Source organism: Hesperophylax consimilis, chromosome 13, assembly GCF_061612785.1.
Source record: "Hesperophylax consimilis isolate HC1 chromosome 13, BYU_Hcon_1.0, whole genome shotgun sequence".
Classification (NCBI taxonomy): domain Eukaryota; kingdom Metazoa; phylum Arthropoda; class Insecta; order Trichoptera; family Limnephilidae; genus Hesperophylax; species Hesperophylax consimilis.
This window is the reverse complement of record NC_142848.1, coordinates 33,861,769-33,888,960: the sequence shown is the minus strand read 5'-3', so window position 1 is coordinate 33,888,960 and position 27,192 is coordinate 33,861,769. Positions and strand designations below refer to the sequence as shown.

Genomic DNA, 27,192 nt, shown 5'->3' with positions numbered 1-27,192 from the left:
TTTATCGGCTTTTACATATGAATATTAAAAGTATGTATTAATAAAGTACATATTTATTATACACAACTAAACTGGCTCAGTAACAATCTTTTGTGTTTTTTAAGTGATAAATTAAAGATGTCCAGTGGACAGTCACCGACTCGGTATAATTGTTTCCCTCCTGTATTCTGAGCAATGAGGAATACATATGGTAGTTATTACCAGAATTTCCGCACTGAAATAAATTCCGACTTCAAGTATTACGTAGTGGAATCAGAAAGCTTTTCAATGCTAGCAATTCTGGACTATCAGATAATTTAAACACATATATTTTATGTATTGTATTTCAAGAAAATTTCTGGAATACCCATTTTAAAACTTTCAAATTTAAGACGTAAGAATTTATTTTGTATTCATTCAATAGCTTGTACATGAATATTGTAATGTTGGTTCCAGACGGGAGAATTGTATTCAAGTTAACTTTGAACAAAGGCAAAATATAAAAGTTTAATACACTTCATATTGTTGAAATTTTTAGTCAACCTAGTTATAAATCCCAATATTTTTAAGCTCTTGTTAGAGATTTCCGTTATGTGGTTAACAAAAGAAAGATTTGATTGAAAAGTGATGCCTAAGCCTTTAATTTGTGTTATTGTCTCAAGAGTATTGTTACAATGTTGTAATTACAGATCACTGGATTAATTATTATTGACATGGTTGCAAGATAAAATAAACCACTATTCGTTTGCATGACATGACCATTTATTCAAATTTACTGAAAACGAGCAGAAATATTTTCATACAGTCAACACATGTTTAGAATTGTCAGACCTATCAATTTTTTAAAATTAAAATTGTAACATAACACAACAACAAATTTTAAGTAAAAAGTGTATTAAAACCTGCCGCAACAAACGACTTTCATTAAAATGTGTAAAAATAAAGTGTTTATTTTAATATGCAACCTTATCAACTACGCCTAACACACTGAATGGATTAACTGAAAGAAGTCTGAGCATATCATATCAAACCTTCCCAAACTTGTTTACTGCTGGGAATACAACTAGATGCAAATATAAACTGGAAAGAACATGTATCTAAAGTTGTAGCAAAAATCAGTAGCTTTTCTTTTGTTCTAGGCACCCTAAAAAATATCTTAAACATTGAGTCAGTAATCACCGCATACTATGGATACGTATACTCAATGATAAAATACGGAATAGTTTTTTGGGGAAACTCAGTAAACGCCAAAGATGTTTTTATCATCCTACGAAAAATTATCTGAAACTCTGATAACCGGGATTCATGTAGACCAATTTTTAAAAATCTCAAACTTCTGACAGTGACGGACAGGTATATATATATATTGACACGGTTAGATAAAAAAAAACTATTTTTGGTCAAATTATTTAACTTGACAAAATATAGAAACAAATATAAAATGCTTATTTACTGTGTATATGACTGATAATTGTTGGGAAATATTAAGGTGATATTAATAAGCTATATATATATGTGTAATGGAATTATGCCCATTAGTTCGATCATCTCCAGAAAAATTTCAACAAAAAAACTCAACACGCTACAAGGTTCACAGAAAACTTATTAATCCCAAAAGCAAACAAAACTATATTTTGAAAAAGACCACACTACATGGCCATTAAAGTATGTAACAACCTTCCACGTAGCATCAAACAAATAGCCGACATACTTAAATTTAAATCATCACTAAAAACATTTCTTTTAAACAAATGTCACTACATCTTAAATGAATACCTTACATAAATTAAATACCTCTGCTTTTTTATTTTTTATTTACATACAAATGTATGTAAATAAAAAATAACAAAGTTAACATTGTAATTGTTGGGTTATGTAATATAATTTGTATTTGTTGGGTTAGCTGGAAGAAATATGATGTCACCTATAAGCTGCATCCCTTATACTCTGTATTTTTGTGCAATAAATATTTTTTTGAATTTTGAATTTTGAATATCCGTAGGCCAAAAGTAATTTATCAATACTCCAAGAGAAATTAATCAAAAATGTTACCGTTAGTCTTTATTGAAAAGATAGGTAATTTCACTGGCTTTGTCTGATGTCTAGGAGTCGAAAGGTTTTATGTAAATTGGCGATAAACGTTGTCTTTCAAATCTGTACAGATCACACTTCTAGGGATTATAATGTTCACTGGTCTAACAATACTCTACTGCGTGGGTTTAGGAAAGTGCTCGTGGGAGGAAAGTTGTGAATTGATTTTGCAAGCCAGATGAAATGACCTGTGACCTTACGCTTAAAGCTTTCATTACTCATATATCTTGACTAAAGTTATCACATCTGTTTCACTACCGCTATAAATAATAACGGGACTTATTTTAACCGGAAAAAGTCACCTTTTATCAAAAGTACCTACAAAGTATAAAATGGAGATATTTTTAGTCAAATGCCAAATATTCGGAGATGTTTACACACAAATTCCAAATATTGGGAGATGTTTTCCGTCAAATGCCAAATATTTTCAGTCATATTCCAAATATTGAGAGATATTTCCAATCAAATTCCGAATATTGGGAGATATTTTCAGTTAAATTTCAAATATTAGGAGATGTTTTCATTCAAATGCCAAATATCGGGTGATATTTTCAGTAAAATTCAAAATATTGGGAGATATTTTCAGTTAAATTCCAAATATTTGTACTATTCTACGGCAAGATTGGGATTTGGTTGGATGGCCGTTGTTACAGCAAACTTTCAAATTGCCTACCTTAAAACACTTATTACTATATTATGAAATTTTCATTATTCAATACAACAACCTCAAATATATAAATAATACCTACTTGTGAATTTATTTTACTTTTATAAATTATTGTAGAAAATTCATATTGCAAATAAAATCATAACAAATATAATAAAACGAACGCCGAGATGTTCTGCATTCGGGCAACTGCTCTAATCACGGAGCTATCGCGACGAACTTCGGGCCAACCGTGTTTTAACGAAATGGTGTTGTATAATGTAATAAAACTTGTTAATTACGTTTTTAAACATCACATGATTAGAAGAATATGGCTGACCTGAAGGTTGCCGCGATCTTTTAGTCGTTAGAGCAGCGGTTTGGTAAACTATTGACAGGCTAAGATGCCAAACAAAACGTCTGTAACCAAGTAAGTTTTCCGACGACCCCATGATTTTTCTGTCTTATGGGCATTTAAACTATTGAAATCACAATTATTCAGTCAATTATCAATGGTAATTTATGTATTTGCGCAGGAATATGTAAAATACTAAAATGATATGTCAAGTATTTAAGCTAATATAAAGAGGATAGTAATTGTGGGTACTGCCTACTCCCCCACTTGGTTGCAGGATAGTTAACGAAAGATTCCGGCGTTCGAATCCTGATTGCGGCAATAACCTAATTTTGAGATTTTTTACCTGTAAGATGATAAGTACCTGTGGGATAAATATGGAAGAGAATCAAACATGATACAACATAACAATATCCATTTTGTATAAAAAATCATGATGCGACAATCAGAACAATCATCCGGGAACTTGAAAGGTGATGAAATATAACACGAAAAGCGCAAAACAATATTTTATTTCAGCAGCACATCAAACCAATTTCTAAAATACACCAAAATAATAAAATACGTTTATGAGTGCAACAATCCATTTATTGAAAATTCTGAACAAAACATTGACATATCATATTTTTTAAATACTGTAAAATTTGCCTGCGGATGAATTACATTGAACATATTTATAATATATACCAACTTTTACACAAATTAAGCTTAACGATGACCTAAAGCAGTACCTACAAATGAAACAATTGATAGGAAGAAAAAAATGAGAAAGATAATCTAAAGCAGTTAAATTTGATTTCTATAGTATGAGTAGGAGGACCCACATACATGAAATAATGTTTTGAAAACAGCAATCAAAAATCCTTGGAAGAAGTGAGTTTATATGCTTTGTGAGCCATAGTTTTTGGGGGGGTATGATATAAGAATGGAAATAATAAATTTTAAAAAGTTCATAAATTTTTTCATCAATTGATAATTGGTGGTCAGATTACAATTGAACAAAGGAATTTTAATGAGGCTTGAAGGGAATTAGATCAAGATTAGACACCAGGAAAATATGACTGAGGTATCAGTAAAAATAAGCAGATATGCGGAATAACTACCCAGGTAAGTCATAGTTTTACCGACGGTGATAATAATAAGATTGATACATTAAAATGAACCAAGAATGAGAAAACATTTTGCACAATAGCAGCCTAACAAGTGATAAAAGCTGAAGCACAAGTACTCAAAGATTCAACCAACTGATAATCCAGTTAGCACACAATACGTCATAAGTGGAAGAAGCCAAGCTAAAAGTGTAGAAAGCTGAGAAGAGCAGAGATGTAAGAAACAGTGAGATGAAGCAATGTAGAAGAAAGGAAAGATGATTCGATTAACATATATACTCAATGCGTGGAAGAAGCCAAACCATAAAAGTAGAAAGCGGAGGACGTAGGGATGTAAGAAACAGCAATATGAAGAAATAGAGCAAGAAAGGATAGCAGACGTACAGCGGTCCATTGGAGTCGTGGTGGTCCGCTGGGCAGGGCGTGGAGCCCGCCCGCCGGAGCCGCCAGATGGCGTGGCGCGCGGCCACCAGCCGGGCGAAACCGTGCTTAGCCACGCTCGCTCTTCGAGGCACCGCTGGAGATGTCCTGTCCTGTGTCAGAGAACAACTACTCAGCGAGAGATGTTCTGTCCTGTGCTAGAGAACAACTATTCAACCAGGTGGCTTCAAATCGGAACTTGACTGATGAAAGAACTGCTCAGCGAGGAATGTTCTGTCCTGTGCCAGAGAAGAACTGCTGAGCGAGAGATGTATCGTCGTTCTATTTTAGTGAAAACTGCTCAACGAGGGATGATATGTTCTGTGCCAGATAAGAAATGCTCAATCAGCGATGATCTGTCCTGTGGTTAACTTCAATTCGGATATTTACTGACGAAGGAACTGCTCAATAATTGCCTTATGTGATAGAACAATTGCTCAATCAGCAATGCTCTGTCCTATGTTCCTTTCAAATCGGAACTATTCACCGACGTGGATTCTATCCAATGTTAGGGAAATACAGCAGCATAAGATATTTTGTTGTTTATCAGGGAACAATTTTTCAGCAAGAGATGTTTTGTCCAATGCCAGAGAAAGAATTAGTTCGATGATAGCTTCAAATCAGGACTTGACGAATTGAGAATCATGGATGTGTTTCCTTCCTGCTTTAAGGACTTTTCAGATAATAGTAGCTTAACCGGTGAAAAAATTGTTAGTAGATAAGTCTGTAATCAATTCTCTGAGCTCTTTTTAAATGTTTAAGTTCTGGTAAACTGCTGGTTCCACGTTCACAAATTGTAGTGTACGGGACCCTTGAATCCCTTCGTTACTTTGCTTAGTTCTTAACCAGTGTATTTTTTTTTCTCTTCTAATATTTTTTTTTGTACATTAAGCACAGTAATTAACTTTAAGATGGCCAATTTACGGTAAGGAAGTTCTATTCTCTTCTTTCTGTTCTCTCAGAAATATAATTTTTTTACCGTTGGCCATGCGTTGTTTATATTTTATAAATCTTTACCGCTAAGCTTAAATCACAGTTCAGTGCTTCTTTCAGGTCTGGTTCTCCAATTTAAAGAATCAATCGGTTATTTGTCGTCTCTTGTATTCATGAAATTTTTTTATTATTTTCTTGATATTTTCTTTAAAAATTTTTTTATTTCCTGATTGCACTTATGGTATTCCAGGCAACTTACATATATCACAGAAAATTCTTAATTTTATCAAAAAAATTCAATGAGCATTGTTTGAGTGTAACGATTGTAAATTCATTCAGTCTTCTCTGTGGATTTCTCTTTCCAAAAGTCAATTTTTCTTTGTCTATCCTCTTGTTGTTTTCAATCCTCAGCTTCGTGAAATCGATTTGATGTCAACACATTTATGTACACGAAGACTCACAAAATAGATTTAATAGCCCGATTGAAGCCAGGGAGAGTGATTTGTGGAGTGGATTGAGGTGGGAAAGGGTTCTACTTAAGAATATAGGTACACGAGCGTTTTACGCGGTAAACTAAATGTTATAATAATTATTCATATCGATTGACATTTTCGAGAAGATTTTTTTTCATTTCAATCAGATATGTTTGAAAAAGGTACAAAATACTATAATAACAACATTAATAAGAATAAACTTAACGATTTAAAAAAAATTATACCGTTCTGAGGCTGTATAAATATTTTAAAAATTAAGTGCAACAGGTAGGTCACGGAAAGGAGGTTAAAAATATTCACAACGTCAAGGTATTATTTATCTATTTATAGTGGTAAAATTTTTAATCACCGAGGGTTGTATTATTAAAATATAACCGTGTATTTAATGTTCAATTTGCTCAAAAACACGAAGGTTTGATGGTGAAATCCACCGAACGACCACATAAAGGTCAAAGTTTCTGATTCTCACCGTATTACGTAACTCACACGAGGGGTGGTTTCCACACAAATAGTTAATTATAATAACTTTAAAACGTTTAATTCTAAATTTTGTTTGATTCAACAAGTGATATGGTGATTGCTTTATGTGTTTATTTAATACGAATTTTGTCAACACTAACGCCTACAGCTGCTAATGAGCGCAACACGGAAACAAGGCAAAACGCTCAGGCAATAACAATTATTTATTTCCACAGTGATCTGGCCAAAATGCAATGTAAAAAATTGTGTAATAACTTCACAACCAAGGTCACCTTGCGATAATGTACTTATTAAAGCTAAATCAAAAACAGGTCCACATCTGTAGCGTCTCGGACGGAAGCGGGGACACTCACAAAAGGCTTTATATAAAAAGCTTCTATTATTATTTAAGTTTTTAACAATCAAAAATTCAATGTAAATTCAAGCTCTTTCAATAACAATCGCGCCTATAAACAAGAATCGCTAAAACAATTAACAGCCATGATTCCGTAACACGATTTGAATAAACGGACTGTGTAAACGTGTAGAAAAGCCTTAACTTATGTGTAAAAGAAATATATTTTCTATTTTTAGATTCCCTCCTTTGTGACACTGCAAATTCGCTTTATTGCTTCAAAATAGAAACAGACGGCGATGTTGCTGTTTCAACCACGCGAGAGAGGGACGATCGAGAGGGGTGTAGGGGACGTATTTCTACCCCCGACGCGCGGCACAACGCACCCGCCCCAAAAAAGCGGAAACCTTTCACGGGGAACTGAAATGATTTAAACATGGAAGACGGACGCGTTTGTTTCCGTTTTCACGTGGAATCTAAGATGGCGGGATTGGTAAGTTATTATTGGATTAGTTGGAGGGAATGGTGGTGTGTTATTTGGAGGTTATGTTATCTCGCAGCCTGTGAACCAAGCGGCGGCCTGGCCAGTACTGAGTGACTCGGCGCCGCGGGACGACAAGGCCAAAGCGGATCGAAATATCCCAACTGGGAGCCCAGAAGCGGGCAGGGGAGGCCGCCTTTATTTTATGCCAATTTACCTCTGCTCGCTCCCCGCGATACTGTGCGCTCTCTGATCGAATGGCCAATACATTAAATTCGGCGAGCGTGAATGGATTTATTGTGACGTTCATGGAAATTTATTGAAATTGCGGGGACGCGTAGAGGGTCTATTTTCCAATAATGAACCCAATTCAACAAATTCAAATTTTTCTTCATATTCTTGATTAAAAATTTTTCTAGATATCGCTATACATTTCGGGTAAATGTAAAGTTCTAAGGAATAAATTTAAGATGTCTTTATTATAAATATATATCCCGTAATTAGCTAAATCCTCAATTTTGTGATTTATTTTTCATATCGAAGAAATTTTTAGTTCAAAAGCTTTCGGTTGACAAATTATTGGTAATCGTTAACGATATAAGACTAATAAAGTTCACATTAAAACTTTTTCTGCTCGTTATAAAGGACCATTGTCAGCATTTGAAAATTCTGCACAGGACAAAAACTATTAACATCCGGTAAATACAGAATCAGACAAGTAAGTAGGCAAACAAGTAATTTGCGTTGGTTTACGTTTGCCATACACTAAAAAATATATTTTTTTAAATCATTATATTTTAATACCGTGTTTGTCAATTCTTATAAATATTTTGTTTAGACAAGTTTGTTTTTTCGATGTAACAGTAGTTTGAAAAAACAAAATTAAAAAAAATCTGATCTTTCTGGCAAAGTGGGTGAAAGCCAAATTTGTAAATAAAAAATTGTTAAAAAATGAACAGTAAAATGGTTATTGTTTCCTGGTTTCCTAATGCACTGATAAATCTTAGACATAAGCGAAGCCGGTTCGCAGCAGATGTTACAATATATTTCTTTAACACTCCTAAGTAATTATTTATTAACTATCCCGCAGCCAAGTGGGGGAGTAGGAAGTATCCAAAATTACTATCCTTCTTATATTAGCTTAAATACTTGACATATCATTTTTGTATTTTACTTATTCCTGCGCAAATATATAAGTTACCATTAATAATTGACTGAAAATTAGGATTTCTATAGTTTAATAGTACATAAGACAGAAAAATGCATGAGGTTGTCGGAAGATCCACATGGTTACAGACGTCTTGTTTGGCACCTTGGCTTGTCAAAAGTTAAATGAAAAAATACACTTTGTAATACACTACTTTTAGTAAATAAATAAATGACAGCCATCAAGGTGTTTCTTATTTAAGACTTCATCGGGGCTTATATTTATATTAACTAATCATAATTACTTACAGAAACATTTCAATTACACACTTATGACTTTATTGGTGACAGAAAAATGTACAAATAGAAAAGAGGTTGACATTATGGGAGGGGTAGGTAAGGGGTGGGGAAACTAGTTTCAGCGGAGGTTAACGGAACAAATAAAATATAGGACTATTATTTTTATTTATTTGATTATAAATTAAGGTGAATTTATTAGAAACGGCTTTTTATTTCCATAAATTAATTCCAATTCTATTTATAAGTAATATTTTAGTTCCAGAGGTTTTATCGAAAGAGTAATTAGTATATCTTTTAATGATTCGTGATTTGTTTTTGTTATATTAAAACTCCACACCGGACGCCATGAGGAAAATAATTTCTTTCAGGGCCTATCTTTGGGGATGCTGTGTGGGGGTATTTTTAAGGAAAGGAAAGATAAGAAGTTCTGGGAAGGAAAAAGGTATGAGGGGTGGGTAGGAATCTAGGGATCAGTGTTTCGAGGAGTGACGGACAAATGATATATATCGCCTGTTCATGAGAGATCAGTTGGAGAGATCAGTTGGAGAGATCAAAGGGTCTCCTCAAACCAACTTCTCCCCTTCCACGCAGCTGGTGGACATCCCTGCTAAATCACCAACTTGGGGTGACCTACGGCAGAGGTGTTGGTTATCCAATAAATGGTTCTCTGGGCGACGGTACCCAAACGTGCCTCCCAAATATAGCTAGGTATCGAATCATTGACGTTCCAAGCCGTTTTCCAAAAGAAATTATTTCGGTGTACAAAAATATAACATAAGTTCTTTGTTAAATAAAAATAAAACTTTTTTTTTGAAACTACGAATTATTGTAAATTTTATTAAAACCTATGTCTTAATAAAATTTCCAATTATTTGTGGTTTTTAAACAAAGGGTTTTATTTTTATATAATAATATGTCAAACCACAAAGTGACTGCTTTTTATCAAAAAATAAAAACTCCTTTGTTATTTATTTGTTTTTAAAATGTTCCGAACCAAAGAATACCTGGATTAGAAGTTGTACAATAAATTAATTATTATTTATTTTATTTTATATTATAGAAACAAACAGTACATGATTTACAGAGATGAAACAATATACAGGAATAATATGATATGTTTTCTTGTAATGTCTACTAAATGGTATGTTTATTCCTTAATTAATAAATAATATAGCATGTCTCTATATGGGTAGGCGCATATAAAAATCTATTACCTCATCTTTACAAAAGTGCTTCAACTTACAACCCATTGTACTATTATCAAATATAATAATCTACATGCGCTTATAAATCAGAGAAGAACCTTTAAAATATTATCTTTCTTTATTGGAAACTATTTTAAAGTGTACGTGTATTATTTGAATATGTATTTGCCAACTAGTAATTCGTAGAACAGTTTCACCGTAGCAAATTCCCATTGATCGACCGGCAACATTATGTAACCGGCATGACCTACTGAATTCATAGCGCAGACACAGCCGGCCCTAGATAAGGTACAACACGTTACAAAATCCCCAAATCAAATAACGGTTTCAAAATAGCACCTAAATCCGTTACACTTAAGAACTAAATCCCCTTGCAGACTTGAAATGTCTTTGACTTTTTGGAAGTATATGCGGCAAAGCTTTGTGGAAAATGTGGGAAATTTCTTAGACTACTAGCGACATCTAGCGGAAAGTTATGGAACGAAATCACGTTGAAAATAGGAAGGTGAAATGCACTGGGTTTTCATATTGTTCCTTGTTGGATGATAGCGCCACCGTTGGAATGGCGGAAAACTTACGAACTAATCTAGGTTATAAATAGCTTTTAAACACTTGGTTATGTAACAGATCTTTCCTAAAAGGTATGGATGTTTGTGATGTGTGGAACTTCATATAATTACTATTGAAATATACTTAAAAAGTCTTTTCAATTATTAGGTATTATTTTAATTTGTTAATTTTCATTATCCTGACGAAGATGCCATTGGCTTTGAAACATGTAGATTGCTATTAATTAAAAATTGTGTTTACAAAGTAATTCATTTTGGTGTAATTAAAATAGGGGTGGTTTGTGTAAGAGATTTTCGCAAATGAGCATATCAGAAAAACTTTTTGAATGTCTCAGAAAAAATAATAGATCAAATCTCAGTAAGGTGGGAGTTATGAAATTTGCGCAGCTTTATCGCTTTAAAATTTATAGAAGAGTCAGACAAACGACTAAATTTACTTATTTAATGACAATGTTCTTCCAGATATCGAATTGCTGTTTTTGAGGGTAGTTGAAATTACCTCTGTCTATTAAAATATCGTACTTCACGAAGCTCTTTATCGAATGATTGCTGACTGCACAGTCAACCGCAAGACATTGTAATCGTTAGAATTTACAATGAAAAAGAACGTACTTGTGTTTGTGATTATATAATTTAATTTGAATTTTGATTTGCCTGAATTTAAATCTTTAAATATTATAAAATAAAGTCGCTATCCGCGTCTGCCTGCTTTTGCTCTTAGTACTTCTAAATTAAGCAACGGATTTTCATAGGGTTTTCACTTGTGATTTAGCAGGGGTGCCCGGGTTCATTGGGTGAGGTGTGTTCAGGATGTGCAAGATCGGGAAAGGCTGGTTTAGCGAGACCCTTTGACATCTCCGACTGGTTTCTCTTGACCTATCGCCTTGCACCGCATCGCGAGAGATAATTTATACGTCCGTCACTCCTGTATATACTGTTCCTTAGATTCCTATTTATCTCTCATATCGTTTTCCTTCTCAGAACTTCGTCTCCTTCCTTTCCTTAAAAATATTCTGCCCACAGCATCCCCAAAGATGGCATAGGCCCTGAGGGCAATTATTTTCCTCGGGGCCTCTTGTGTGGGGTTAATTTTTAAAACCAATGTTTTTCCCGTGAAGATAAACATGTTTATAAAAAAAATTAATAAAAATGGACAAATAAGTACCTACATACGAAAAAATACCCCAAAGAACGGCGATAAATTGGTTATTGCTGTTATAAAATATTACATTGAACGGTGATTAATTGGTTATAGTTATTATAAAATACTACAATGAACGGTGATAACTTGGTTATTGTTATTATAAAATATTAAAGTGAACGGTGATGAATTAGTTATCGTTATTAGAAAATACGTATTAAAATTAACGGTGATTAATTAGCTATAGTTATTATAAAACTACATATTACAATAAACGATGATTGATTTGTTGTGGTTATTATAAAATGTGTAAATATCTTATTTATATAATAAAAACTTATATAAAATTAGCTTAACAGAATCAAAGTTATAAGATGTAATGATGTATCTAAATAAAACAAAATTGATAAAAAATAAATAAAGTTAGTAAATGTGGAAATAAATTTAAGAGATGTCAATTTTAAAATAAATTTAATTATTGAAGACAATATTAGCGATTTCTAAACGAAAATCTGAAACGGAAAAATCAGAAAAGGATACGGTCACATCGAGGACACGAACCCAGAACCCTTGTCTTGCCGGGGTCCTAGATGTGACCGTTTCCTTTTCTGATTGTTGTATTTCAGATTTTCGTTTAGAAATCGCTAATTTTGTCTTCAATAATTAAATATTACAATTTGAGTTATTACTCAATTAAAAATATATATTTGGTTATGAAACGTGCTATTTTAACACGACGAGTGTAATTTATTGCACGTTGGTATAATTTTTTTTACAAATAAAACATTTTATTATTTTCCAGGTACATTTAATAATGCCGAAGGTATTTGACCAATTTATTTTTTTCAAAATAGTTCAGTTGTCAAGCACTAACTGTTATTTAGCAATTCAATAACAATTTGTTTATATCTCATACGAAATTTCTTTAAATTATTTAAAATAAATCAAATCAACTATTCAATTAATTATATGTTATATAACATTCTAAATGAACTAATTAATTTACCCAGTTAGTAGAGAAATATTATCGGGTCGAACTGGGGAGCTTGTCTACTTACGAATGCTAAAAAATAATAAGGGTACACTATAATTTCTTAAAAATAGCTCTAGCTAACAACTAACATAATAGAAATATATAACAGTAAATAAATAAATATTTGACGGCCTGCGGGTAAGGCTCTCGGCTAGCAATCCGAAGGTTGCGGGTTTTTGCGGGGGAAATTCTATTTAATGAATCTATGTTTATTCACAATTAATTCATTAAAAATATATATATATATGATACTTGTGGCACTTTCCAGAATTTTTTTTTATATTAACTCCACACAGGAGGTCCTGAAGAAAATAATTTCCCTCAGGGCCTATGTCATCTTTGGGGATGCTGTGTGGAGGGTCTTTTTGTGGAGAGGAAGGAGTGAACATGGGTCTTGAAGAGTCCCAAGTTGTAGGAGGGAGGAAACACAGAGGCCGGCAGTTCGTTCCACAGCCGAGCTGTTGAACCTAAGAACGAATCGTAGAAGCGACCCGTTCTCATGTGACAAATGTCAACCGTGTACAAATGTTAGGCGCGCGTTTGGCGTGTATCCCGACTACGCACCGGTGCCGAAGGGATCAATAACGCTAGTTCCTCAGAGCATCTTCCATTGTAATACCGATAGAACAAGGACAGCATACCTACCTGACGCCTGTGCTCTAAAGATTGCAGTCCGTTTGTTAAGATTGGGGAATCTATCAAACGGACCGCCCCACTATGGTCCCCTTTGAGGAAACTAGCTAGACAAAAAGATTTTAACGATGTTTTTATTTATGTACAAAAATATTCTCATAACTTTGAAAAATATCCATAGTATTATGTTCACATCGATAAAAAATTAAAAACAATACGCGCGATACGTGGCAACATTGTAAACATGACACTTTGGATGTGCCAATCGTTCGCCTAGCGGTCGGTCGCTTTCGGGTGCGCATGCTGTTCGATCGTTAGTGTTGTTATTTGAAATCAAAGAGAAATTACGCAAAGACAAAAATTGAAGTCTATAGTATGTTCTTTCAAATTAATTTAATTATTTTATAATTTTTCTATTCAACATTACTTTAATTATTAATTAAAAATCGTGAAAAAAGTATCAACATTTACAATTATTTGCCAAAGTTTAATTAAACTTTCAAAATCGTGTACCAATTTGTACCACCAAACAAAACTAGTTTCATATAAAACCATTCTTTATGTATAATATCTTATAAAATTTGTTTGCTCAAACTTGCTCTTTTGTCATTTACAGAGCCTGTACCTACAGTCTATCGTTTGGATATTTTGGGGATTCTAGAAGTAAAGGGCACCTCAAAGTTGAATTGTGCTGCAATAAGGCAGTGTGTTTATGAACATATAAAATATTTTTTGAAGAAAAACAGTTTTAAAAGTCTCGAGGATAGTTTCATTATGAAAAAATCGCTTCGTTTCTATTAATATTTCATAGAAAATGGTTTGAAGTCGGAAGAAGTACTTTAAAACTGATGTTTAAACACGCAAAATGGCTTAACACAGTTTTTATTCTTCCTGTAGTGATGCGCGATGAAGGACTACGTGGTAGACCAGAAAAAAAATGGTTTATGCTCGTCAAAAAGTTTTGCGTATTTTGCTGAAAAAAATAAATGTCTTCTGAACTTTCGAAGTCCACAAGAACTATCTCATGCTACTCAAATGAGCTTGAGGTCACATGGAAAACGGGATGCTGCCAAAATACTAACGAAATATTCTGAATCGATAGTAAACTTCTGTTCCAGCGAAGAAAATACAGAAGTCTGTTAACAAAGCCACTGTTGGAACATTAGCATTTAATAAGAGTGATGATAGGGACTCGGCCAGTTGTTCATTAACAAAAAATGTCATTTGGTTTTGTTCTTATATTATGTTAAAAAAATATTTTTAACTAATAACTTTAAATAAGTACTTCGTTATGACTTAACCGAACCATTATACTATACGCATTTTATTAGTAATTAATTTTGTTTTAAAAATTCCGTAACAATGGCTAAAATAAATGTATATTTTTTTAAGTATTTTTTTTATTATATTGTGACCCTTTTGCGTCAAATGCCATGAAAAAATATTTTTGTCTAGCTAGATTGGGATTTGGGACCACTGTGCGCCCGTTTCTGCACAGAGTCGAGGGTTTTTTCAGGTATTTTGAGGCTCCGGACCAGAGATGGCTGCCAAATCCGACAGTAGGGCGCACTTGCGATTTGTACAGGGTCATCAGTTGTGTACTATTAAAGTATCTGCGGGCCCTGTACAGTACGCCCAATTTCTGAGAGGCCAACTTTACTCTGGCTTCGATGGAGCCCCCGTACCTGAGCTGGTCACTTATAGTTATACCAAGCATATCAATGGGAGGCCTGTTCGGAAGATTGCTTCCGTTGAAGGAGACTAGATTATCATTTGGATCCCTTTTAGACGTCACACGTAATCAGTTTTAGCAATCGACGAGATTATTTTTTCCCCAGGAGGAAATATTCTAGAGATAACCGTCCATTCTCTGCTTCAAAGCCCTCCGAGCCGTTGGAGTTTGTGTGCCCTTTGGGGGCCTGTCAAACAAAAAGCTATCATGAACTGTACTGTCACCCGCATAACAATGAATCGGTGTCAAAAGGTCATTGATGTGCAACAAAAACAAAGATACTTCCAGTATCGCCCTGGTATGAAACCACCATTCAGAATTGGAACGTTGCTTGAAACGGCTTTTATCATGTTTGGTGATCAGATCTAAATAGCCGTGTACTTCCCTATCTTTCTATTCCCCTCCCCCATTGCTACCTTCCGCCTCACAACATACCCCAATTGCCGATGCTGTAGTCTAATCCTGGCTCCAGATGGTTGAGTGAAGTTGGGATCGGTAAATTAATCGGTCTGTTTGCTTTTGGAAATAAATTCATTTTTTTTTTTTTATAATTTGTAATATCTTTTTTCACATTTTATTACATGATTACAGGATTATGACTAGTATTCTCGGGTCAGTTAACCCCCTAACTGCCAAAGATTCCTGTCATTCGATCATCACGTAACAATATAGGTATCTACTTGTCCCAAAAAGTCGAAGCTCTACAATGTCCGAAAATACAGGTCTATCATCTGATAAATAATTCACAAATTGGCCCACCGAGGCAGTGGCGATAAACCTGACAGGGGAGGGGGCCGCGGTCCTCGCTCTTAGCGCCCGGAGAATGTTATAATAAATTAAACGGCCGCACGCGAGCGTGTTCACTTCTAGATTTAAAAATGGGAAAATATTCCTACTCCCGGTATACGTGACCTTTACTTTGTGTCTATTGTCACGAGGGTTGGGTGTTGTGGGGCGCGTAGCCCTGGGAAGGGGTCGTCAACTAGGAGATATATTCCTATATATTTCAATCTTTTGATATATTTTATCAAATTATTTTAATGTATTTAACATAAACACTTGAACATAAAAAATACCATCAGTTTATTTTTAATTATTAGTATTTAGATTGATATAAAAAAATTATAAATATATACATAATTTTTATACCGGTCGGTGGCCGAGTTGACATCGCGCTTGGGTCCCACTCGGGCGTAGTGTGTTCAATTCCTCGGCTGACTAAGTCTTCCATCACAACACAAGCAACATTTTCAGCTTACTGTGATGGTAATAGGAGATTTTCAAATATTGTCAGGTTAATCGTAACCCGAGAATGTTAGTCTTTCTTTTAAAAAAGTGAAAATATAAATATATAAATATAAACACGGTGTCCGGAAACTCGTAGTACAAGCGGGAAATTGGTGAATCTACATCACATTTGGAGTCGATTTTGTATTATAATTTTTTTTGATTTGAGCTTTCGTTTTCGAGTAAATCGAGTCAGAAGTTGATTTTTTTTTTGATCAAATTCTTATAAATTATTACTGAAGATCAAAGTACCCAACTAATTAAAACTATTTAAAAATTTAAAATTAAAATAAATAATGACGAAAAAATTTGAACCCTGAAATAGCGAAAAATATTTTTTTTGTTTTTTTTTTTTTTTTTATAAAAATGCTCAAATCAAAAAACTTTATGTTTATTTGGGTTTCCCATGTGGTATACATTCTCCAGTTTCCGGCTTGTACTACGAGTTTCCGGACACCATGTATATAATTTGTATTTCACCATGTATTTCTTCGCTCCTCATTTATATATGCTCTCCTTTCACTGTCATCTCTGTTTATAAAACTTATTCGTGTAATTAATATGTTGTTAATGGACTATTTGTCCGTAAATAAATAAATAAATAAATAAATAATAACTATTACTTTCTTTTAATATTGTATATTTTCTATATTTCTCACTTGATATGTTCTTTTAATGTAATTTATACATAATCTACCACCACAACACGGGCATGTGCTTAGATTGGTGGTCTAAATATTCTTAATGATTGTAATAAACAATGTATTGAATAGAGAAAAAAAAAAATCTTAACGAAAAGAGATTTTTTTACAAAAAAATTGAACACAAATCAAAAAAAGTGCGATATTTACCGATTTTTTTAAGCGGTGTCATTACATTACATTTGTGGTCGATTTTGTAGTATAACGTTTTATGATTTGAGTTTTTTTTTGAGCAAATAAAGTTTTGAATTTTTCAGTTTCCATTTGAAAAAAAAAACGGTTGCTAGGGGTTAATTTCAACTGCTTTGTCTTTTAACATGCGTTGACACGTAGACCGGGTCTAAACGAATGTGACGTGAATGGTATTTCTAACTACATACATAACTTGAAAGCAATTAGAAAAATAATTATAAATACGATACTGAAAGCTTACCCATAAGAACACATTCGATTTTGAAATTTTCAATAGTTTTGATGTACCAAATGTACAACAAATTATGCGAAAAAATATACTATTGAAACTTCTCAAATATATGGGATCCTCTACTAGACCGCGTATGCATCGCACTAGATTGGATGAAAATGACATAAAACCGTATTCGGACAAAGGAACTATATTTACTTTGCAACAAAACTCTACAACATCCTTCCCCCAGATATAAAACAAATAGAAAAGTTTGATGAGTACAAATCAAGAATAAATATCTGGCTGAAAGAAGTCAAATAAAAAACAAACAAAAAAAACATTAAAAAAAGTCATAGAAAACAAATTAAATAGAACTAAATAACTTTAAATTATTGTAAGCATTAATTACTCGCCTTAAATATCCATACAAATTGAAAATATCTCCCGAGTAAAAATAAATGCCGCTGACGGGAATTGAACCCGCACCTTCTGATGTCCGGTCAGGTGCTTTGGACCACTGAGCTACGTAGGCTTAATAAACTTAATAACTTTAGTCCGCCTTAACACAGGATACCTTTAGCGAGGATGACTAAAAAATACAATTACTAAACATTCATTTTGTGTGTGCAATATTTTAATAGTCGCTAAAATATTTTTCAATAAATATGTTTTGTTTTTGATTGTAAATTATGTTTTTGCTATCGCAAATTGTAAAATATTATTGGATTCATTATATTTCACAATAAAAAAATATATACATTAAGACCCACTTCATAAATATGTATTTGTTTTATGAGGACGTGGGGACGTACCAGTTGGTGACAGATATAGCACAACATGACTCATGAATGGTTTTTGATGTTTCGTGAAAATGCAGTATTAAGTGTCCCGATTGGTTGCCATTAAGTCATTAAAACCGATGTCTTACGGATCGACGATTCTAAAATTATTGAAGTATAAATGATTCCTTTTCTTCGTTGTTTCTTTTTTATTGTATGTATATCGAAATCATGGGAATCAGAGAACAATATTTCTTATCTATTCAGATTTAAAATAACCAACAAAGGGTTAACCTTATTATAGTGCGAAGGTGTACGAACACTGCGCTAGGGGAAGAGAAGCGATTAGAGCCTTAAACACCAGTTACCTTGTTACCTAGTCAGGTCATTATTTATTGTTACAACTGTTACGTGTTCTTCGTACAACGTACATCCACCATCCATCGCCTAAATCTCTTTTTAGTTGTAAGGGGCGTGGGCTACTTGGGAATTAATGACCCCCAAACTATGCGCGTGGGGTGGACGTATTTCCTGCCTTTTGGGATTTTATATAAAGAATTTTTATAATGTCAGTAAGAGTCTAAATCAGAATATGACATTATGATATTTCACTTAATCTTTTTTTGTTACACCTCACAAGAGCACCCATGTATTTATAGTGTAACTACAGGGAACTATTTCGCCACCGTTTGGCCAGCGTCATCTCTCATTGTTTTACTATATTACATGAAAATGTGCATGTTTATTCAGCATTATATTTAAAATATAAAAAACACACTGCAATATGTATTTATTACTGATTTTGAATGGGTATTACTGCTGGGTATTCTGAATTTCGCGTGTATTAATTTTGTGTTTGATGATTTGAAATTTTCACCTCATATGTTATACGAATATCGTAGTGATCAAGATCGGTGATCAGGCAAGCAATTTTGCCAAGGCATAGGTACATATGAAAATCATTATGTTAAAAGTTCAAACGATGAACGGGTAAACAAAAATATCTATTGGATAACGAACAAGCACGTGACACAGCTCGCATATGACAGTGACGGATGCTTTCATGATTGTGATCAATGGTTATGTTCAAGGTGTTGCCATTTTTTGAAGATTTAGTTCCGTCTCAAAATATTATTTCTTCTCTAACGGCAACTATCTGAATGAAATTGTAAGTATAAAAAAATGATCATATTAATCAAACTTTGCATATGGGTTCCGATATGGAGATCGGTAAAAAAAATCGTGTAAAACGCCTCTAAGAGTTAATTAAGACCAAGATTGGCAGCCTCTGTGGTTTTGGGGTAGGGCTTTCGACTAGCAAGCCTTAGGTCGCAGGTTCAAATCCCGGGGTGCGCAAGAAAATTTTATGTAATAAATTTGTATTATTTCACAACGAACTCAATAAAAATAATATATAGTATATTTGCGGCACGTTCCAGAGAGGAAGATACTATCAGTATCGCCCTGGTGTAAGACCGCCATTCAGAATTGTAACGTTCCTTGAAATGGCTTTCGCCGTATTTAGTGACCAGATATAGTCAGGTACTTCTCCATCTTTCTCTTCCCCATCTCCTTCCCCTTCCCAAATCCCAATTGGGGATGCCATAGTCTTACTGGCTCCAGAGGGTTAGGAGCTGTTGAGACTGAAAGCAAACTATTAAGTTATGGAGTTGATTTGAAGATGACCTTTCATACACAAAGAATTTAAAAATTAATATATTTTCTCTTGAAATGAAAGCTGTGTATCCTCTTCTACTTCTTGATTATGTCGAAAACATTTATTTAATATCTATTTGAAAACTTCAGTAAAAATGATTTATGGTCTCGAGTAAAGTAGAATCAATATTGTGATTTGTCTCCGACTCAAAGGCGCCTTGGCGGCTAAGAAATGGGTTAGACGTAGACGAGACGGTATATTGTATGCTTAGTAAAAGAATACATGCTATCAAATGTATGCGTCTCCTTTTCAGGTCAGATAACTCGGCTATAAAGAGATCACTGAAATAAACGTAAGTAATGTAAGGCGTCAATTCTTGATCGATCTATCTAATGTCTTGGGAATCATTTATAACCAGACATTTCAACAAAAAGGGATAATAATAGGTATCCTTAATAAATAATATATCTTTATGATCATATATTCTTGTGTTGAGATTTGTTTTCTGTTTTCGTTTTAAATTACTTCACACACAACACATTAAGGGAAATAATTTCTCTGTTCTTTGGGAAAACTGCGTGGAGGCTGTTTTTAAAGGGAGGAGATTTTGTCCGGCTGAAGAGGTTAAAATGTCTCTCTCAACTGACTTCACCGATCCGGCCGCCATGCTGTTAGTGGGCAGACGCATCTGCCATTAAAACACTGGAAAAATCACGCCCCGTGAACCCGGGCAGCCTTACTAAGTCACCAAACGTAGCGAATACTTAGGATGACCTTTGGCAAATGTATTGGTTATTCAAATTAAACTGATGTTTAGTTCATATACGTTTTAAACGAATGTACCTACAAATTAATTGTGCATGTGTGGTGTGTTTTAATGCTCCATGACATGTACAGTGTTTTAATGCTCCATGATATGGACAGTGTGTTAATGCTCCATGACATGGACAGCGTTTTAATGCTCCATGATATGGAAAGTGTTTTAATGCTCCATGACATGGACAGCGTTTTAATGCTCCATGATATGGAAAGTGTTTTAATGCTCCATGACATGGACAGCGTGTCAATGCTGCATGACGTGGACAGTGTTTTAATACTCCATGAAATGGACAGTGTTTTAATGCTCCATGATATGGACAGTGTGTTAATGCTCCATGAAATGGACAGCGTTTTAATGCTCCGTGATATGGAAAGTGTTTTAACGCTCCATGATATGGACAGTGTGTTAATGATCCGTGACATGGACAGCGTTTTAATGCTCCATGATATGGAAATTGTTTTAATGCTCCATGACATGGACAGCGTGTCAATGTTGCATGACGTGGACAGTGTTTTAATACTCCATGAAATGGACAGTGTTTTAATGCTCCATGACATGGACAGCGTTTTATGCTCCATGACATGGAAAGTGTTTTTATGCTCCATGACATCATGGTTTCAGTTTTTTTTTTATTACTTAAATTATTATTAACTTATTTAACAATGGATGATGTTTACAAATGTTATAAAGCCTTTTAATCGTGTAACAAACACAACGAGCAATTCATTAATATATTACCAATACGTGGAATATATAATTTTATGTCGCAATCAAATTGCTGAGCACCTTTGTTTAATCATTACCCAACAATATCAGAAAGCCAACATTCTGCATTATTTAACGGGCATTTGGTGGCAGTGGAGAGGGTCTCTAATAGTCGTTTTCCACTAGATCCATAAGGGCTATTCAGCTTATTATACGGGCATAAAACTCCCACTCATTATACCCTCGCTAACACAAATAACTATTATTATCATTATTATTGACCCAGTAATTGGGAATTCATAATATATGCACATGTGTTTCACGATATGCTACGTGAGAGGGTAGCAGGTTGATTTTAATAAGGGTTGGGGTATTAAATAAACTCTGTTTGATGAGACTGAATCATTTTTAAAAGACAAATTAACACATTTTGTGAAAATATTTAATGAAACGTGATGTACATAATATATAATAATAGCATGTGTGTTTTTCGAAATGTGTCATCGTTTCCGAATGTGGTTTGTTTATAATATGTTTCTGAATGTGGTTTGTTTAGTATTTGTTTCCAAATGTGGTTTGTTTATTCCATGTTTCCGAATATGGATTATTTATTCTATGTTTCCAAACGTTGTTTGTTTATTCTATGTTTTAAAATTTGGATTGTTTTGAAGTGTGTGTCGTTTTCAATTGAGAATCATTTTGAAGTGTGGCTCATTTAGAATTGTAGCTTTTTCAAAACGTGACTCTTTTAAATTCATTAAATTTCATCTCAAAGTGTGCTTTATTTTAAAGTGTGGCTTTGTTTGAAGAACGGTTCGCTTATTGGAGATAAGTGATAGTATTGTTACTGTATTCTTCTTCACAGAAAAAAAATAGCAGTGCTAATTTGACACTTATTTCCTAGTGTCAGTCGCTCATTTACATACGAAATTTCACGTAAGCCACGTTATAAAAATGAAGATAGAGCAATTGAGATTTTTTTAAACAGTAGAAGCCTTTCTTATATATTGTACAAACACTGTAAAACTAATAATTCGAATTATTACTAATAAAAAATGTCTTTAACTGGTTGCATCTCAAAGTGTGCTTTATTTTAAAGTTTGGCTTTGTTTGAAGAACGGTTCGCTTATTGGAGATAAGTGATAGTATTGTTACTGTATTCTTCTTCACAGAAAAAAATAGCAGTGCTAATTTGACACTTATTTCCTAGTGTCTGTCGCTCATTTACATACGAAATTTCACGTAAGCTACGTTATAAAAAATGAAGATAGAGCAATTGAGAATTTTTTAAACAGTAGAAGCCTTTCTTACATATTATACAAACACTGTAAAACTAATAATTCGAATTATTACTAATAAAAAATGTCTTTAACTGGTTGCGTAAAATCTGAAAACATAGCTCTTTGGCAGATTCAGACAGCTCTGATTTGTGGTTTGTAATGTGTGATTTAAAACATGACTTAGATAATAATTTCTATTCCAATGAACAACTAGCTATCATATTAGTATAACTCAATATATATGCTATAATTTGTGTTACTTTTCGTCAGTTTTAATCCATTACTAGTATCACTCTGTGAACATAGTTTCATTTTACCGGAAAAGAGGTTATTTCTTACATATTATTTTTTAATGGACTTTTACCGCGTTAGTTAAATAAAACATGCATGTGATGCATGTGAATGTATAAATATGTATGTATGTGTTTATATGTGTATATATATATACATTTTCTCTTATTATTTCCTTGTTTTTAACATTTCTTTGTTTTTAACCTTTCTTTGTTTTCTTTGTTTGTTTATTGCTTTTCTTTGTTTGTTTATTGCTTTTTAACCTTCTTTATCTTTATTGCATGATGTGAACATTGGTTATTGGGTTGTAACCTAATTCTTTTACTTTTTTTTTCTCTCTCTCTATGCATGTTATGTTATAAACCTGTTAATGTTCCTAATAAAATAAAATAAAAAAAACATCCGTGACAGTAACGTTTTTTTTAATAATATAAATGCCTGTTGGATACGAACGTAAATAAAAAATTAAACAATCATCGTTTATATTGTGCCAAAGTGAATCCAAAATATCTCATATTGTAGGTTTCATCATATTTTGGGATTTATTATAATAATTTTTAGTTAAACGAGATAGAAAAGTGAAGCGACTATTTTCTTGCAAATTCTTTAAATAATTCCATTGTATGTTTTGAATATCAAATTTCGAATTCTTCGAAATTCTTTGAAATTTTTCGACGTTTTAATCAAAAATATTTGTGATAAACTTTTATTTTGCTTTAATGGTTTTTGTTTTTACGACATCTTCAAAATGAAGAAAAATATAGAACATTTAAATTACCTTGGAAAATTTCCGAAATTCAATGAGAAATTATTATTATTTCTAGTTTATACAACAGATAAACTATCACTTTTGACTGGATAAGCAGTTTGTATATCATATTTATGTATCTTTCAGTGAACTTTTTAAGTCTGTTTCTAATTTACGTTTAAATTAGTAAGGATTTCACATACGCGGTCGTTTATCAATTGAATAAAATTTTTACACCATAAATGTGCATGCACACTGTGTAGGTTTGTTTGCATGTTATGAATCTATTAATTAATAGAGCATGAATTACTAAAAATTTCCATAGGGTCGCCGATCGGGCAGATTTAAAAATAAAATAATTGACGCCGGAAGCAATTATCTTCGCGTCTTACACCACAGGGCAGTCACTATCACTAACAGCCATTTTTTTAGTCAATAAAAATAATGTGGGTTAGTTTGAAAAAAAAATCAATGTAAAATGGTCAACTTTTTTCACATTTCCTGCCGGTTCACGCGAGCACTTGCAATGCCCTGAAATCTATAAAGTGGTAGATACTCTCAGTATGGCTCTGCAAATACCACTATTCAGAATCAAAACGTTGCTTGAAACGTCTTAAGACATGTTTGGTGACCAGATCTGAATACCAAGAAACTTTCCTTTTTCGCATCCCCTTACCTTCCTCCCTTCATAAATAATACAACAATGTCAACTTCCTTCTTTTCAAAGATTATATTCACGAAAAACACCAACAGCTTGCTTCCAAGATAGTCCCGATTATAAATAAACCACTAACTAGATTGATATCTTCGGGCTTTATGTATGAAACAAATTGGTCCTAAAAATATGCCTATAGATATGCCAATATATAGCGAGTGCAATTTTCATTTGAGCCTACTTCTTATGATATACACCAATGAAAAACTTTGAAAGTTTATTCCATAGACTGTTAGAGTTTTTCATTGGTGGATATAGTTAGGCAATCATATGACGTCACAATATTCACGGTTCAAATTTTCGGTCAGAGTTACACTGACCTGTTCTTCAGTTTTCAAAACAAATGCACACAAATTTACACTATTTTCTTATCATTGTTCCAAATTTCAAATAATTTTCCAGCAGATGTATTAGGGATAGTTAGGAACTGGATAAATGACATAGCGATAGAAACTAAGCATATTCTCATTTCATAACCAAACACCTACGTAGCTACCGGACAGTTTAAATTCTTCTGCGATATTTACATAACACGGGTTAACAAATTTCAAACCCGATAGCAAATTTTATAAAACTTCATAAGAACCAAAATCCAAAGATCACAATACTATGTGCCGATATATTCTATCTGAAAAAACATTTGCGTATTTTTAAACATAATTAATATATTCGAAATACTAACACATTGGCATGAAATCAGTTCATCCAATTTTACAGATATTATTTTAAAATACAATTTTTATCATATTCCTTAGCTTTTTTCACTAGCCCAAAGACACACAAGAAACGGGCTTTGGTAACAAAATCGCATAATGTGATTGAAAAATGTATCAGTATTAAGATCTTGAATGATTGCATTAGCATCAAATGTTTTAGATTCGCAAATATTCCACGAAATATTTCCAATATTTTTCAACAAAAATAATAAAATCAGAAAGCATTTTCTGCTCAGAGAGAATTTTAACTTAAAAATATTTTCGAAATAGGCCTACTAAAATTCTTCAAACTTCCGCATATTGAGAATGTTTTACTTTGTAATTTCATTTTCCTCTCTTACAATGTGAACTGACAAAATTCATTATGTCCAATAAATACAGCACAAGAGTTGCAACTAGCCAAAGCCAGTGGGACTATGGCGACAAACATTCTCAGTATTGCCCTGCTGAAATAAGATCATTCTGAATCGAAACGTTACTTAAAATGGCTTTAGCCGTACAAAGAGACCACATATGAAAAGCCAGGTAGTTTCTAACCTTTCAAACTCTTCTCAGAGTCACAATAACCCAAATTGGAGAAGCCATAGTCCCATTGGCTACCGTCAGTTGAGACTCTAGTGCGTTATTCGGTACTTAAAAAATATATGCAATGTGATCTACAATTGGGGTAGATTTTTTCTGAGTCTGAAAAGAGTGGGAAGAGAAAGAAGATGAGGAAAGTTAGGTTGTTGCGAGTTGTAAATTCTAATTAAAATCATTTCTCTTTATTGCCCCAATCTACCTTTTATGGCCGCCAACTTTTGTTTCAATTTTCTGTATTCATTTGTTTCAAAATAAAAATAAATAATAGGTGTTGTCTCTGGGCGGGAAGCAACCATGTCATTTTTGCCGCCATTTAACGGGAAACGGAAGCTGCCGGCGTTACGTTTGTTAAGAGAGGGAAGCGCGCGAAATCTATTTATGAACTTATTTTGGAATTTCGAGAAATTGTGGAAAATTTTTGAGTAATTGTGGAAAATTTTTGAGTAATTGTAATTGATTGTTTCAAATCTCAAAGGCATATTTATCTGTTTAAATACACCACAGCTTGAAATTTAACGTTGTAAGCATAACGCAGGAAATTATTTTTATTACAATCTGTACATTTAAGATTAATGTAGATGAACCAACTAAAAGGAGAGTATGCACAGAAGAGAGACTGCCCATATCTATGTCTTGATTCATTCGCATTCATGCATCTTATCATACACAATCTTTTATTATTTAGAATCATGCCAATACACGTTTCAAGTATTTTATTTACTCGGTCATGCCATGTTTTCTCGCATTTCTTTAACCAGTTAGTTTAATCAAATTTTTATTTTATTATTTTGACCTACCGGGTTTCTATCAGACTAGTGCCTTTTTTGCTATGGTATATTCTATTTGTGAGGAATCGGGTGTGGTGAACAATAATTTTATTTAAGTTTCTAGCTGTACCCCGCCACGCGTTGCTATGGCTAAGTATGTCTGTGCAGATAGAGAAACAATAGCGCATGTTGCTTTTACCAGTTTTAACTGTCATAGGTGACATCTATATAAAATATACACGTATTTGAATGCAACATTTGAAAGCAATCATTGAAGAACTTTCGGAGACTTAAGATTTTGAACAAACGAACATTTACATTTATTTATGTATAGATAGATATTGATCATCATTACTATATGTTTTTTTTTTTAAATACACACTTTTCAAATACAAGGCAAAAAAGTCCCGATAAACTACTTTTTATCAGTTTACCTAACGGGTTCTTTACATTATAAAGCTTATTATAGTGAGTTTTTTTAAACAGTTACATTTTTACAATTATATAAAACGAAAAATTAAAAATTTTACAGAAATATAGCAAAAGAAAATTGTGAAAACATAAATAACAATTTTAAAAGTCTTTAGAATAATATATCACTGTAAGCTAATACAAATTAATTCTTTCAGTAAGCCAAGTCTTCAGTAAGTTCATCAA

The 27,192-nt window shown here is 33.2% G+C and overlaps 1 protein-coding gene across 8 annotated transcripts in view; it reads right to left on the bottom strand.

Annotated features, from left to right (window-relative positions):
- The window catches only part of Ih (hyperpolarization activated cyclic nucleotide gated potassium channel Ih), a 738,958-nt gene that overhangs the window by 356,016 nt on the left and 355,750 nt on the right, over positions 1 to 27,192 (bottom strand). The window contains exon 1 of one of the 8 annotated variants that reach the window (XM_089639045.1): positions 4,565 to 4,737. The exons of the other annotated variants lie outside the window; for them this stretch is intronic. The gene's annotated coding sequence lies outside the window, so the exon portion shown is untranslated. Of the gene's footprint in view, positions 1 to 4,564; positions 4,738 to 27,192 lie in introns of those variants that run through there. 8 annotated transcript variants of the gene reach the window in all.